We start from the raw sequence: 14,007 nt of genomic DNA on the forward strand, positions 1-14,007 counted from the left end.
CAATGTTTATTACAAGTATTTTGTCTTAAACAGCCGATTTTGACGTCAAAAGGTGTTTTAATATTTTAAAACTAATATTTTTAACCGAAGACGTTTATCAAATTACCTTTACGAGTTATTGTAAGAATATTGTAACTAATAAGCAAAATTACTCAAATAATGAACGATAAACAATGTTACTGGCAAGTATTTTGTCTTAAACAGCTGATTTAACGTCAAAAGTAGTGTTAATAGTTTAAAACTAATATTCCTAACCGAGGAGATTTATTTAATTAGCTGTATGTTATATTACAAGATTATTAATGCCAATAATCAATATAATTCATTAGTATACTATAAAAAAGGGTTTAGTACAAGTATTTTGTTTGAAACAGGCTATTGTTACGTCTATAGTACTTTTAATATGTTTAAAATTAGATTACTAACTAAAGACGTTTATTAAATTAGCTATAAAAATATTACAAGAATATTCTAACTAATAATCGAAATAACTCAAATAATGAACGATAATTAATGGTTATTGCAAGTATTTCGTCTTAAAAAGCTGATTTTGATGTCAAAAGGAGTTTTAATACTATAAAACTAATACTCCTAACTTAAGAGGTTTATTCAGTTAATAGCATGATATATCACTAGCATTTTATAACCAAAAATTGGAATAACTCAAATAATGTACTATAAACAATGTTTATGCAAGTGTTTCGTTTTAAACAGCCGATTTTTATGTCAAAAGGATTTAATATACTTAAAAACTAATATTTCAAACCAATGAGTTTTATTGAATTAGCTGTATGTTATATTTCAAGAATATTAAAACCTATAATCAAAATAACTCAAATAAAGAACCATAAACATGGTTTAATGCAAATATTTCGTCTTAAACAGCCGATTTTGACGTCAAAAGGAGTTTTAATACTTTAAAAATAATATTCCAAACCGAAGAGGTTTTTTAATAAGCTCTATGATATACTACAATAAAATTATAACCAACAATCGATATAACTTAAATACTGTACTAGAAACAATGTTTATTGCAAGTATTTCGTCTTAAACAGCCGATTTTGACGTCAAAAGGTGTTTAAATATTTTGAAAATAATATTATTAACTGAAGACGTTTATCAAATTACCTTTACAAGTTATTACAAGAATATTGTAACTAACCATCGAAATAACTAAAATAATGAACGATAAACAATGTTTATTGCAAGTGTTTCGTCATAAATAGCCGATTTTGACGTCAAAGGGAGTTTTAATACTTTAAAACTAATATTCCTATCCGAAAAGCTTTTTTTTATTAGCTGTACAAGTTATTACAAGAATATTATAAACAAAAATCGAAATGACTCAAATAATGTACGTTAAACAATGTTTATTGTAAGTATTTCGTCTTAAACCGCCGATTCTGACATCAATGAAGTTTTAATACTTTAAAACTAATATTCCTTACCGAAGACGTTTATTAAATAACCTTTACGAGTTATTACAAGAAAATTGTAATTAATTATCAAAATAACTCAAATAATGAACGATAAACAATGTTTACTGCAAAGAATTTGTCTCAAACAGTAGATTTTGACGTCAAAAGGAGTTTTAATATTTTAAAACTAATATTCCTATCCGAAGAGGTTTATTTAATTAGCTGTATGACATATTACAAGAATATTAATGACAATACTCAAAATAATTCATATAGTATACAAGAATAAAGGGTTTAATTCAAGTATTTTGTTTAAAACAGCCTATTTTAACGTATATAGTACATATAGTACTTTTAATACGTTTAAAGTTGGATTACTAATTAAAGACGTTTAGTAAAATAGCTGCACATAATATTACACCAATATTATAATTAAAAGTCGAAATAACTCAATTAATGAACGATATACAATGTTTTTTGCAAGTATTTCGTCTTAAACAGTCGGTTTTGAAGTCAAAGGAAGTTTTGATGCTTTTAAACAAATATTTTTAACCGAAGACGTTGATTTAATTACCTTTATGAGTTATTACAAGAATATTTTAATTACTTATCGAAATAACTTAAATATTGAACGATAAACAATGTTTATTGCAAGTATTTCGTCTTAAACAGCCGATTTAAACGTCAAGAGCAGTTTTAATACTTTAAAACTGATATCCTAACCGAAGATGTTTATTTAATTAACCGTATGATATATTACAAGAATACTATTTTAATATACAAAGTAAGTCAAATAGTGTACGATAAAAAAGGCTTTAATATAGATATTCTGTAAAAATTGAAATAACTCTAATACCGAACTATAAACAATGTTTCTTACAAGTATTTCGTCCTAAACAGCCGATTTTGACGTCAAAAGGAGTTTTAATACTTTAAAACTAATATTCCTAACTGTAGAGTGTTATTTAGTTAACTGTATGATATATTACAAGAATATTATAACCAATAATCAAAATAACGCAAATACTGCACGATAAACTATGTTTATTGCAAGTATTTCGTCTTAAAAAGCCGATTTTGACGTTAAAAAGAGTTTAATGTTTTAAAACTAATATTTTTAACCGGAGACGTTTTTAAATTACCTTTACGAATTATTACAAGAATATTATAACCTACTATTGTAATAACTCAAATAATATACGATAAACCAGGTTTAATGTAAGTATTTTGTCTTAAACCGCAGATTTTACCATCAAAAGGAGTTTTAATACTTTAAAACTTATATTCCTTAACAAAGATGTTTACTAAATTACCTTTACGAGTTATTACAAGAATATTTTAACTAATTATCAAAATAACTTAAATACTGTACGATAATGTTTATTGCAAGTATTTCGTCTTAAGCAGCCAATTTTGAAGTCAAAAAGAATTTTATTACTTTTAAACTAATTCGTTTAACCGAAAACGTTTATTAATTTACATTTACGAGTTTTTACAAGAATGTTGTAACTTCTAATCGAAATAAATTAAATAATGTACGATAAACCATATTTATTGCAAGTATTTCGTCTTAAACAGCCGATTTCGACGTCAAAACGAGTTTTAATACTTTAATACTAATATTCCGAAAGAAAAGGTTTGTTTTATAAGCTGAATGGTATATTAAAAGAATATTATAACCAACAATCTAAATACCTTAGATACTGTACGATAAACAATGTAGATTGCAAGTATTTCGTCTTAAACAGCCGAATTCAAAGTCAAAAGGAGTTTTAATACTTTAAAACTAATATTGCTAACCGAAGAGGCTTATTTAATAAGCTGTATGAAATTACAAGAATATTATAACCAAGAACCGAAATAACTTAAATAATGTACGATAAACAATGTTTATTGCAAGTGTTTCGTCTTAAATAGCTGATTTTAACGTCAAAACGAGTTTTAATGCTTTAAACTAATATATTCAACCGAAGACTTTTATTAAATTACCATTACGAGTTATTGCAAGTATATAATAACTAACAATCGAAATAACTTAATTATTCTACGATAAACAATGTTTATTGAAAGTGTTTCGTCTCAAACAGCCGTTTTTGACGTCAAAAGGAGTTTTAATACTTTAAAACTAATATTCCTAACCGAAGAGCTTTATTTAATAAGCTGTACGAAATATTACAAGAATATTATAAACAAAAATCGAAATAACTCAAATAATGTACGATAAACAATGTTTATTGTAAGTATTTCGTCTTAAACCGCCGATTTTGACATAAAAAGAACTTTTAATAGCTTGAAACTAATATTCCCTACCGAAGACGTTTATTAAATTACCTTAACAAGTTATTACAAAAATATTGTAACTAATTATCAGAATAACTCAAGTAATAAACGATAAACAATGTTTACTGCAAGTATTTTGTCTCAAACAGTAGATTTTGACGTCAAAAGAAGCTAATATATTTTAAAACTTATATTCCAATCCGAAAAGGTTTATTTCCTTAGCTGTATGACATATTACAAGAATATTAATGCCAATACTCAAAATAATTCATATAGTGTACGAAGAAAAAGGGTTTAATACAAGTATTTTGTTAAAACAGCCTATTTTAACCTCTATAGTACTTTTAATATGTTTAAAGTTGGATTACTAACTAAAGACGTTTATTAAAATAGCTGAACATAATATTACACCAGTTTTATAATCAAAAGTCGAAATAACTAAAATATTGAACGATAAACAATGTTTATAGCAAGTATTTCGTCTTAAACACCCGATTTAAACGTCAAAACGAGTTTTAATACTAAAAACTAATATCCTAACCGAAGATGTTTATTTAATTAGCCGTTTGATATATTACAAGAATACTGTTATAATAATCAAAGTAATCAAATAGTGTACGATAAAAAAAGGTTTAATATAGTTATTCTGTTGAAAAAAGCCTATTATAACGTATATAGTACTTTCAATATGTTTAAAGTTAGATTACTAACCTAAGACGTTTATTAAACTAGCTGTATGATATATTTCAAGAATATTAAAATCAAAAGTCGAAATAACTCAAATAATGTTCAATAAACATATTTATTACAGGTATTTCGTCTTAAACAGCCGATTTTGACGTCAAAAGGAGTTTTAATACTTTAAAACTAATATTCCTAACCGAAGAGCTTTATTTAATTAGCTGTACGAAATATTACAGGAATCTTATAACCAACAATCGCAATAACTTAAATACTGTACGATAAACAATGTTCGTTGCAATACTTCGTCTGAAACAGCCGATTTTGACATCAAAAGAACTTTTAAAACTTTAAAACTAATATTTTCATTTCAACACGTTTATTAAATTACCTTTACGAGTTATTACAAGCATATTGTAACTAATAATCGAAATAACTCAAATAATGAACGATAAACAATGTTTATGGCAAGTTTTTCGTCTTAAATAGCTGATTTTGACTTTAAAGGAGTTTGAATACTTTAAAACTAATATTCCCAACCTAAAAGGCTTATTGAATTACCTGTATGATATATTACAAGCAAATTATATCTAATAATGAAAATAACTCAAATAATGAACGATAAACAATGTTTATGGCAAGTATTTCGTCTTAAACAGCTGATTTGACGTCAAAAGAAGTTTTAATAATTTAAAACTAATATTCCTAACCGATGAGGTTTTTTTGATTAGCTGTATGAGATATTAAGAAGATTTTTAATGCCAATATTCAAAATAATTTATTAGTATACTAGAAAAAAGGGTTTAGTACAACTATTTTGTTTAAACAGCCTATTATAATGTCTCTAGTACTTTTAATATGTTTAAAGTTAGATTACTAACCAGACACGTTTATTAAATTAGCTATAAAAATATTACAAGAATATTGTTACTAATAATCGAAATAACTCAAATAATGAACTATAAACGATGTTTATTGCAAGTGTTTCGTCTTAAACAGCCGATTTTGACGTCAAAACTAGTTTAAATACTTTAAAACTAATATTTTTAATCTAAGAAACTTTATTAAATTGCCCTTACGAGTTATAACTAGAACAATTTAACTAATAATCGAAATATTCAAATAAATAACGATAAACAAAGTTTATTGCAAGTATTTCGTGTTAAAAAGCCGATTTTGACGTGAAAAAGTTTTTTAATAAATTAAAAATAATACTGTTAACCTAAGAAGTTTATTTAGTTAATTATATGATATTTTACAAGCATTTTATAACCAAAGTTTAAAATAACTCAAATAGTGTACTATAAACAAGGTTTATTGCAAATGTTTCGTCTTAAACTGCCGATTTTGACGTCAGAAGGAGATTTATTACTTTAAAACTAATATTTCTAACCAAAGAGCTTTATTGAATTAGCTGTATGATTTATTTCAATAAAATTATAACCATCAATCGAAATAACTTAAATACTGTACGACAAACAATGTTTATTGCAAGTATTTAGTCTTAAACAGCCGATTTTGAAGTTAAAAGGTGTTTAAATATTTTAAAAATAATACTATTTATTAAAGACGTTTATTAAATTACCTTTACGAGTTATTACAAGTATATTGTAAGTAATATCCGAAAAAATTTAAATAATGAACGATAAACAATGTTTATTGCAAGTATTTCTTCTTAAACAGCAGATTTTGACATCAAAAGGAGTTTTAATACTCTAAAACTAATTTAAATACTTTAAAACTAATTTTAATACTGTAAAACTAACATTTTTAACCGAAGACCTTTATTAAATTTTCCTTACGAGTTATTACTAGAATATTTTAACTAATAATCGAAATAACTTAAATCAATATCGATAAATAATGTTTATTGCAAGTATTTCGTCTTAGAAGCCGATTTTGACGTCAAAATGTTTTTTAATACTTTAAAACTAATATTCCTAACCGAATATGTTTAATTAATTAATTTATGATAAGTTACAAGCATTTTATAACCAAAAATTGAAATAACTCAAATAATGTACTATAAACAATGTTTATTGCTAGTTTTTCGTCTTAAAGAGACAATTTTGACGTCAAAAAAAGTTTTGATATTTTAAAACTAATATTCCTAACCAAAAAGGTTTTGTCAGTTAACTGTATAATATATTTCAAAAAAATTAAAAACAATAATCAAAATAACTCAAATAATTAACGATAACAATATTTATTGCAAGTATTTCGTCTTAAACAGCCGATTTTGACGTCAAAAGGATTTTTAATACTTTAAAATTAATTATCCTTACCGAAGAGGTTTATTTAATAAGCTGTATGATATACTACAATAAAATAATAACCAACAGTTGAAATAACTAAATACTGTACGATAAACAGTCTTTATTGCAAATGTTTCGTCTTAAACAGCCGATTTTCGAGTCAAAAGGAGTTTTAATACTTTAAAACTAATGTTTCTAACCAAAAAGGTTTATTGAATAAGCTGAATGATATATTAAAAGAAAATTAATGCCAATAATCAAAATAAATCATATAATGTGCGATAAAAAAGGGTTTAATACAAGTATTTTGTTCAAAACAGCCTATTATAACGTATATAGTATGTACTTTTAATATGTTTAAAGTTGGATTACTAACTAAAGACATTTATTAAATTAGCTGTAAAATATTATACAAGAATATTATTACTAAAAGCCTAAATAACTCAAATAATGTACAATAAACAAAGTTTATTGCAAATATTTTGTCTTAAACAGCCGATTTTGACGTCAAAAGGAGTTTTAAAATTAATATTTTTAACCGAAGACGTTTATTAAATTACCTTTAAGAGTTATTACAAGAATATTATTATTAATAATCGAAATAACTCAAATAATGAACGATAAACAATGTTTACTTCAAGTATTTCGTATCAAACAGCCGATTTTGACGTCAAAAGGAGTTTTAATACTTTAAAACTAATATTTCTATCCGAAGAGGTTTATTTAATTAGCTGTACGATATATTACATGATTATTAATGCCAATTAAATTTATTCATATATTGTACAAGAAAACAGGGTTTTAAACAAGTATTTTGTTTAAAACAGCCTATTATAACGTCTATAGTACTTTTAATATGTTTAAAGTTAGATTACTAACTAAAGACGTTTATTAAATTAGCTGTGCATAATATTAGACCAAAATTATAACCAAAAGTCGAAATAACTCAAATAATAAACGATTCGTTATTCAATATTCACGTATTTCGTCTCAAACAGTCGGTTATGACGACAAAGGAAGTTTTTATGCTTTAAAACAAATATTTTTAACTAAAGACGTTTATTAAATTAGCTGCACATAATATTACACCAATTTTATAGCCAAAAGTCGAAATACCTAAAATAATGTACGATAAGCAATGTTTATTGTAAGTATTTCGTCCTAAACTGCCGAGTTCTCATCAGAAGGAGTTTTAATACTTTAAAACTGATGTTCTTTACCAAAGAGGTTTATTTAATAAGCTGTATGATATATTTCAAGAATATTAATATTAATAATCAAAGTAATTCTAATAACGTTCAATAAAAAAGGGTTTGATATAGTTATTTAGTTTAAAACATTCTACTATAACGTCTATAGTACGTTTAATATGTTCAAAGTTAGATTACTAACCTAAGAGGTTTATTAATCTAGCTGTACAAAATATTACAAGAACATTATAACCAAAAGTCGAAATAACTCAAATAATGTACGATAAGCATGTTTATTGCATTTATTTCGTCTTAAACAGCCGATTTTGACGTCAAATAGTGTTACAATACTTTAAAACTAATATTCCTAACCGAATATCTTTATTTAATTAGCTCTAGAAAATATTACAAGAATATTATAACGAACAATAAACATAACTTAAATACTGTACGATAAACAATGTTTATTACAAGTTTTTCGTCTTAAACAGCCGATTTTGACGTCAAAAGGAGTTTTAAAACTTTTAAACTAACATTTTTAACCGAAGACATTTATTAGATTACCTTTACGAGTTATTACAAGAATATTGTAACTAATAATCGAAATAACTTAAATAATTCATATAGTTTCTAAAAAAAACGGGTTAATACAAGTATTTTGTTTAAAACAGCCTATTATAACATCTATAGTACTTTTAATATGTTTAAAATTGGATTACTAACTAAAGACGTTGATTCAATTAGCTGTACATAATATTACACCAATATTATAACCAAAAATCGAGATAACTCAAATAATGAACGATAAATAATGTTTATTGCAAGTATTTCGTCTTAAACAGCCGATTTCGACGTCAAAAGGTGTTTAACTATTTTGAAAATAATATTATTGACTGAAGACGTTTATCAAATTACCTTTACGAGTTATTACAAGAATATTGTAACTAACCATCGAAATAACTTAAATAATGAACGATAAACAATGTTTATTGCAAGTGTTTTGTCTTAAATAGCCGATTTTGACGTCAAAGGGAGTTTTAATATTTTAAAACTAACATTCCTATCCGAAGATCTTTATTTAATTGGCTGTAGGAAATAATATTTTTAACCGAAGACGTTTATAAAATTACCTTTACGAGTTATTACAAGAATATTGTAAGTAATATCCGAAATAATTCAAATAATGAACGATAATAAAATGTTCATTGCAAGTATTTCGTCTTAAACAGCAGATTTCGACATCAAAAGGAGTTTTAATACTCTAAAACTAATATTCCTTACCGAAGAGGTTTATCTAATAAGCTGTATGATATACTACAATAAAATAATAACCAACAGTTGAAATAACTTAAATACTGTACGATAAACAATCTTTATTGTAAATGTTTCGTCTTAAACAGCCGATTTTCGAGTCAAAAGGAGTTTTAATACTTTAAAACTAATGTTTCTAACTAAAAAGGTTTATTGAATAAGCTGTATGATATATTACAAGAATATTAATGCGAATAATCAAAATAAATCATATAATGTGCGATAAAAAATTGTCTAATACAAGTATTTTGTTCAAAACAGCCTATTATAACGTATATAGTATGTACTTTTAATATGTTTAAAGTTGGATTACTAACTAAAGACGTTTATTAAATTAGCTGTAAAAAATTATACAAGAACATTATAACCAAAAGTCGAAATAACTCAAATAATGTAATCTAATTTAATCTAATTTAATTTAATAAACATTTTTGGTTAGTAATCTAACTTTAAACAAATTAAAAGTACTTTAGACATTATAAAAGGCTGTTTTAAACAAAATACTTGTACTAAACCCTTGTTTCTGGTATACTTATAAATTATTTTGAATATTGTCATTAAAAATCTTCTCAATATATCATACAGCTAATCAAATAAACCTCATCGGTTAGGAATATTAGTTTTAAATTATTAAAACTTCTTTTGACGTCAAATCAGCTGTTTAAGACGAAATACTTGCCATGAACATTGTTTATCGTTCATTATTTGAGTCATTTTCATTATTAGCTATAATTTGCTTGTAATATATCATACAGGTAATTAAATAAGCCTTTACGGTTAGGAATATTAGTTTTAAAGTATTCAAACTCCTTTAAAGTCAAAATCAGCTATTTAAGACGAAAAACTTGCCATAAACATTGTATTTCGTTCATTATTTGAGTTATTTCGATTATTAGTTACAATATGCTTGTAATAACTCGTAAAGGTAATTTAATAAACGTGTTGAAATGAAAATATTAGTTTTAAAGTTTTTAAAGTTCTTTTGACGTCAAAATCGGCTGTTTCAGACGAAGTATTGCAACAAACATTGTTTATCGTACAATATTTAAGTTATTGCGATTGTTGGTTATAATATTTCTGTAATATTTCGTACAGGAATATTACACGTTAGGAATATTAGTTTTAAAGTATTAAAACTCCTTTTGACGTCAAAATCGGCTGTTTAAGACGAAACAATTTCAATAAACATTGTTTATCGTAGAATAATTAAGTTATTTCGATTGTTTGCTATAATATACTTTCAATAACTCGTAAAGGTAATTTAATACAAGTCTTCGGTTGAATATATTAGTTTAAAGTATTAAAACTCGTTTTGACGTTAAAATCGGCTATTTAAGACGAAACACTTGCAATAAACATTGTTTATCGTACATTGTTTAAGTTATTTCGGTTCTTGGTTATAATATTCTTGTAATTTCATACAGCTTATTAAATAAGCCTCTTCGGTTAGCAATATTAGTTTTAAAGTATTAAAACTCCTTTTGACTTTAAAATCGGCTGTTTAAGACGAAATACTTGCAATCTACATTGTTTATCGTATAGTATTTAAGTTATTTCGATTGTTGGTTATAATATTCTTTTAATATATCATACAGCTTATAAAACAAACTTTTTCTTTCGGAATATTAGTATTAAAGTATTAAAACTCGTTTTGACGTCGAAATCGGCTGTTTAAGACGAAATACTTGCAATAAATATTGTTTATCGTACATTATTTGTTTTATTTCGATTACAAGTTACAATATTCTTGTAAAAACTCGTAAATGTAAATTAATAAACGTTTTCGGTTAAACGAATTAGTTTAAAAGTATTAAAATTCTTTTTGACTTCAAAATCGGCTGCTTAAGACGAAATACTTGCAATAAACATTATCGTACAGTATTTAAGTTCTTTTGATAATTAGTTAAAATATTCTTGTAATAACCCGTAAAGGTAATTTAGTAAACGTCTTCGTTAAGGAATATTAGTTTTCAAGTATAAAAACTCCTTTTGATGTCAAAATCGGCGGTTTAAGACAAAATACTTACAATAAACCTTGTTTATCGTACATTATTTGAGTTATGACAATAGTAGGTTATAATATTCTTGTAATAATTCGTAAAGGTAATTTAAAAAAGTCTCCGGTTAAAAATATTAGTTTTAAAGTATTAAAACTCTTTTTAACGTCAAAATCGGCTATTTAAGACGAAATACTTGCAATAAACATAGTTTATCGTGCAGTATTTGCGTTATTTCGATTGTTGGTTATAATATTCTTGTAATATATCATACAGTTAACTAAATAACTCTCTTTAGTTAGGAATATTAGTTTTAAAGTATTAAAACTCCTTTTGACGTCAAAATCGGCTGTTTAGGACGAAATACTTGCAAGAAACATTGTTTATCGTTCGTTTTTAGAGTTGTTTCAATTTTACAGAATAACTATATTAAAGCCTGTTTTATCGTACACTATTTGAATTACTTTGTATATTAAAATAGTATTCTTATAATATATCATACGGCTAATTAAATAAACATCTTTGGTTAGAATATTAGTTTTAAAGTATTAAAACTCCTCTTGACGTTTAAATCGGCTGTTTAAGACGAAATACTTGCAATAAACATTGTTTATCGTTCAATATTTAAGTTATGTCGATTAGTAGTTAAAATATTCTTGTAATCACTTATAAAGGTAATTTAATAAACGGCTTCGGTTAAAAATATTTGTTTTAAAGCATCAAAACTTCCTTTGACGTCAAAACCGACTGTTTAAGACGAAATACTTGCAAAAAACATTGTTTATCGTTCGTTAATTGAGTTATTTAGACTTTTGATTATAATATTGGTGTAATATCATGTGCAGCTATTTTAATAAACGTCTATAGTTAGTAATCCAACTTTGAACGTATTAAAAGTACTATAGACGTTAAAATAGGCTGTTTTAAACAAAATACTTGAATTAAACCCTTTATTCTCGTACACTATATAAATTATTTTTAGTATTGGCATTAATATTCTTGTAATATATCATACAGCTAATTAAATAAACCTCTTCGGATAGGAATATTAGTTTTAAAATATTAAAACTCCTTTTGACGTCAAAATCGGCTGTTTGAGACAAATTACTTGCAGTAAACATTGTTTATCGTTTATTATTTGAGTTATTTTGTTAATTAGTTACAATATTATTGTAATAACTCGTAAAGGTAATTAAATAAACGTCTTCGGTAAGGAATATTAGTTTTAAAGTATTAAAACTCCTTTGATGTCAAAATCAGAGTTTTAAGACGAAATACTTAGAATAAACATTGTTTATCGTACATTATTTGAGTTGTTTCGATTTTTGTTTATAATATTCTTGTAATATTTTGTACAGCTAATTAAATAAAGCTCTTCGGTTAGTAATATTAGTTTTAAAGTATTAAAACTCCTTTTGACGTCAAATTCGGCTGTTTGAGACGAAATACTTGCAGTAAATATTGTTTATCGTTCATTATTTAATTTATTTTGATAATAATTTAAAATATTCTTGTAATAACTCGTAAAGGTAATTTAGTAAACGTCTTCGGTAAGGAAAATTAGTTTTAAGGTTTTAAAACTTCTTTTGATGTCAGATTCGGCGGTTTAAGACGAAATACTTGCAATAAACATTGTTTATCATTTATTATTTAAGTTATTTCGATTATTAGTTACAAGATTCTTGTGATAACTCGTACAGCTAATAAAAAAAGCTCTTCGGATAGGAATATTAGTTTTAAAGTATTAAAACTCCTTTTGACGTCAAAAACGGCTATTTAAGACGAAACACTTGCAATAAACATTGTTTATCGTTCATTATTTAAGTTATTTCGATGGTTAGTTACAATATTCTTGTAATAACTCGTAAAGGTAATTTGATAAACGTCTTCAGTTAATAATATTATATTCAAAATAGTTAAACACCTTTTGACGTCAAAATCGGCTGTTTAAGACGAAATACTTGCAATAAACATTGTTTATCGTACAATATTTAAGTTATTTCGATTGTTGGTTATAATTTTATTGTAGTATATCGTACAGCTTATTAAAAAACCTCTTCGGTTTGGAATATTATTTTTAAAGTATTAAAACTCCTTTTGACGACAAAATCGGCTGTTTAAGACGAAATATTTGCAATAAACCTAATTATCGTTCTTTATTTGAATTATTTTGATTATAGGTATTAATATTTTTGTAATATATCATACAACTAATTCAATAAAGCTCATTGGTTAGAAATATTAGTTTTAAAGTATTAAAAATCCTTTTGACATCAAAATCGGCTGTTTAAGACGAAACACATGCAATAAACATTGTTTATAGAACATTATTTGAGTTATTCCAATTTTTAGTTAGAAAATGCTAGTAATATATCATACAATTAACTAAAAAATCCCCATAAGTTAGGAGTATTAGTTTTAAAGTATTAAAACACCTTTTGACGTCAAAATCAGCTTTTTAAGACGAAATACTTGCAATAACCATTAATTATCGTTTATTATTTGAGTTATTTCGATTATTAGTTAGAATATTCTTGTAATATTTTTATAGCTAATTTAATAAACGTATTAGTTAGTAATCTAATTTTAAACATATTAAAAGTACTATAGACATAACAATAGCCTGTTTCAAACAAAATACTTGTACTAAACCCTTTTTTATAGTATACTAATGAATTATATTGATTATTGGCACTAATAATCTTGTAATATAACAAACAGCTAATTAAACAAATCTCATCGGTTAGGAATATTAGTTTTAAAGTATTAAAACTCCTTTTGACATCAAAATCGGCTGTTTGAGTCGAAATACTTGCAGTAAACATTGTTTATCGTTCATTATTTTAGTTACTTTGATTATTAGTTACAATATTCT

This window comes from Thalia democratica, chromosome 8 (genome assembly GCF_965202585.1).
Source record: "Thalia democratica chromosome 8, ktThaDemo2.hap1.1, whole genome shotgun sequence".
Classification (NCBI taxonomy): Eukaryota; Metazoa; Chordata; class Thaliacea; order Salpida; family Salpidae; genus Thalia; species Thalia democratica.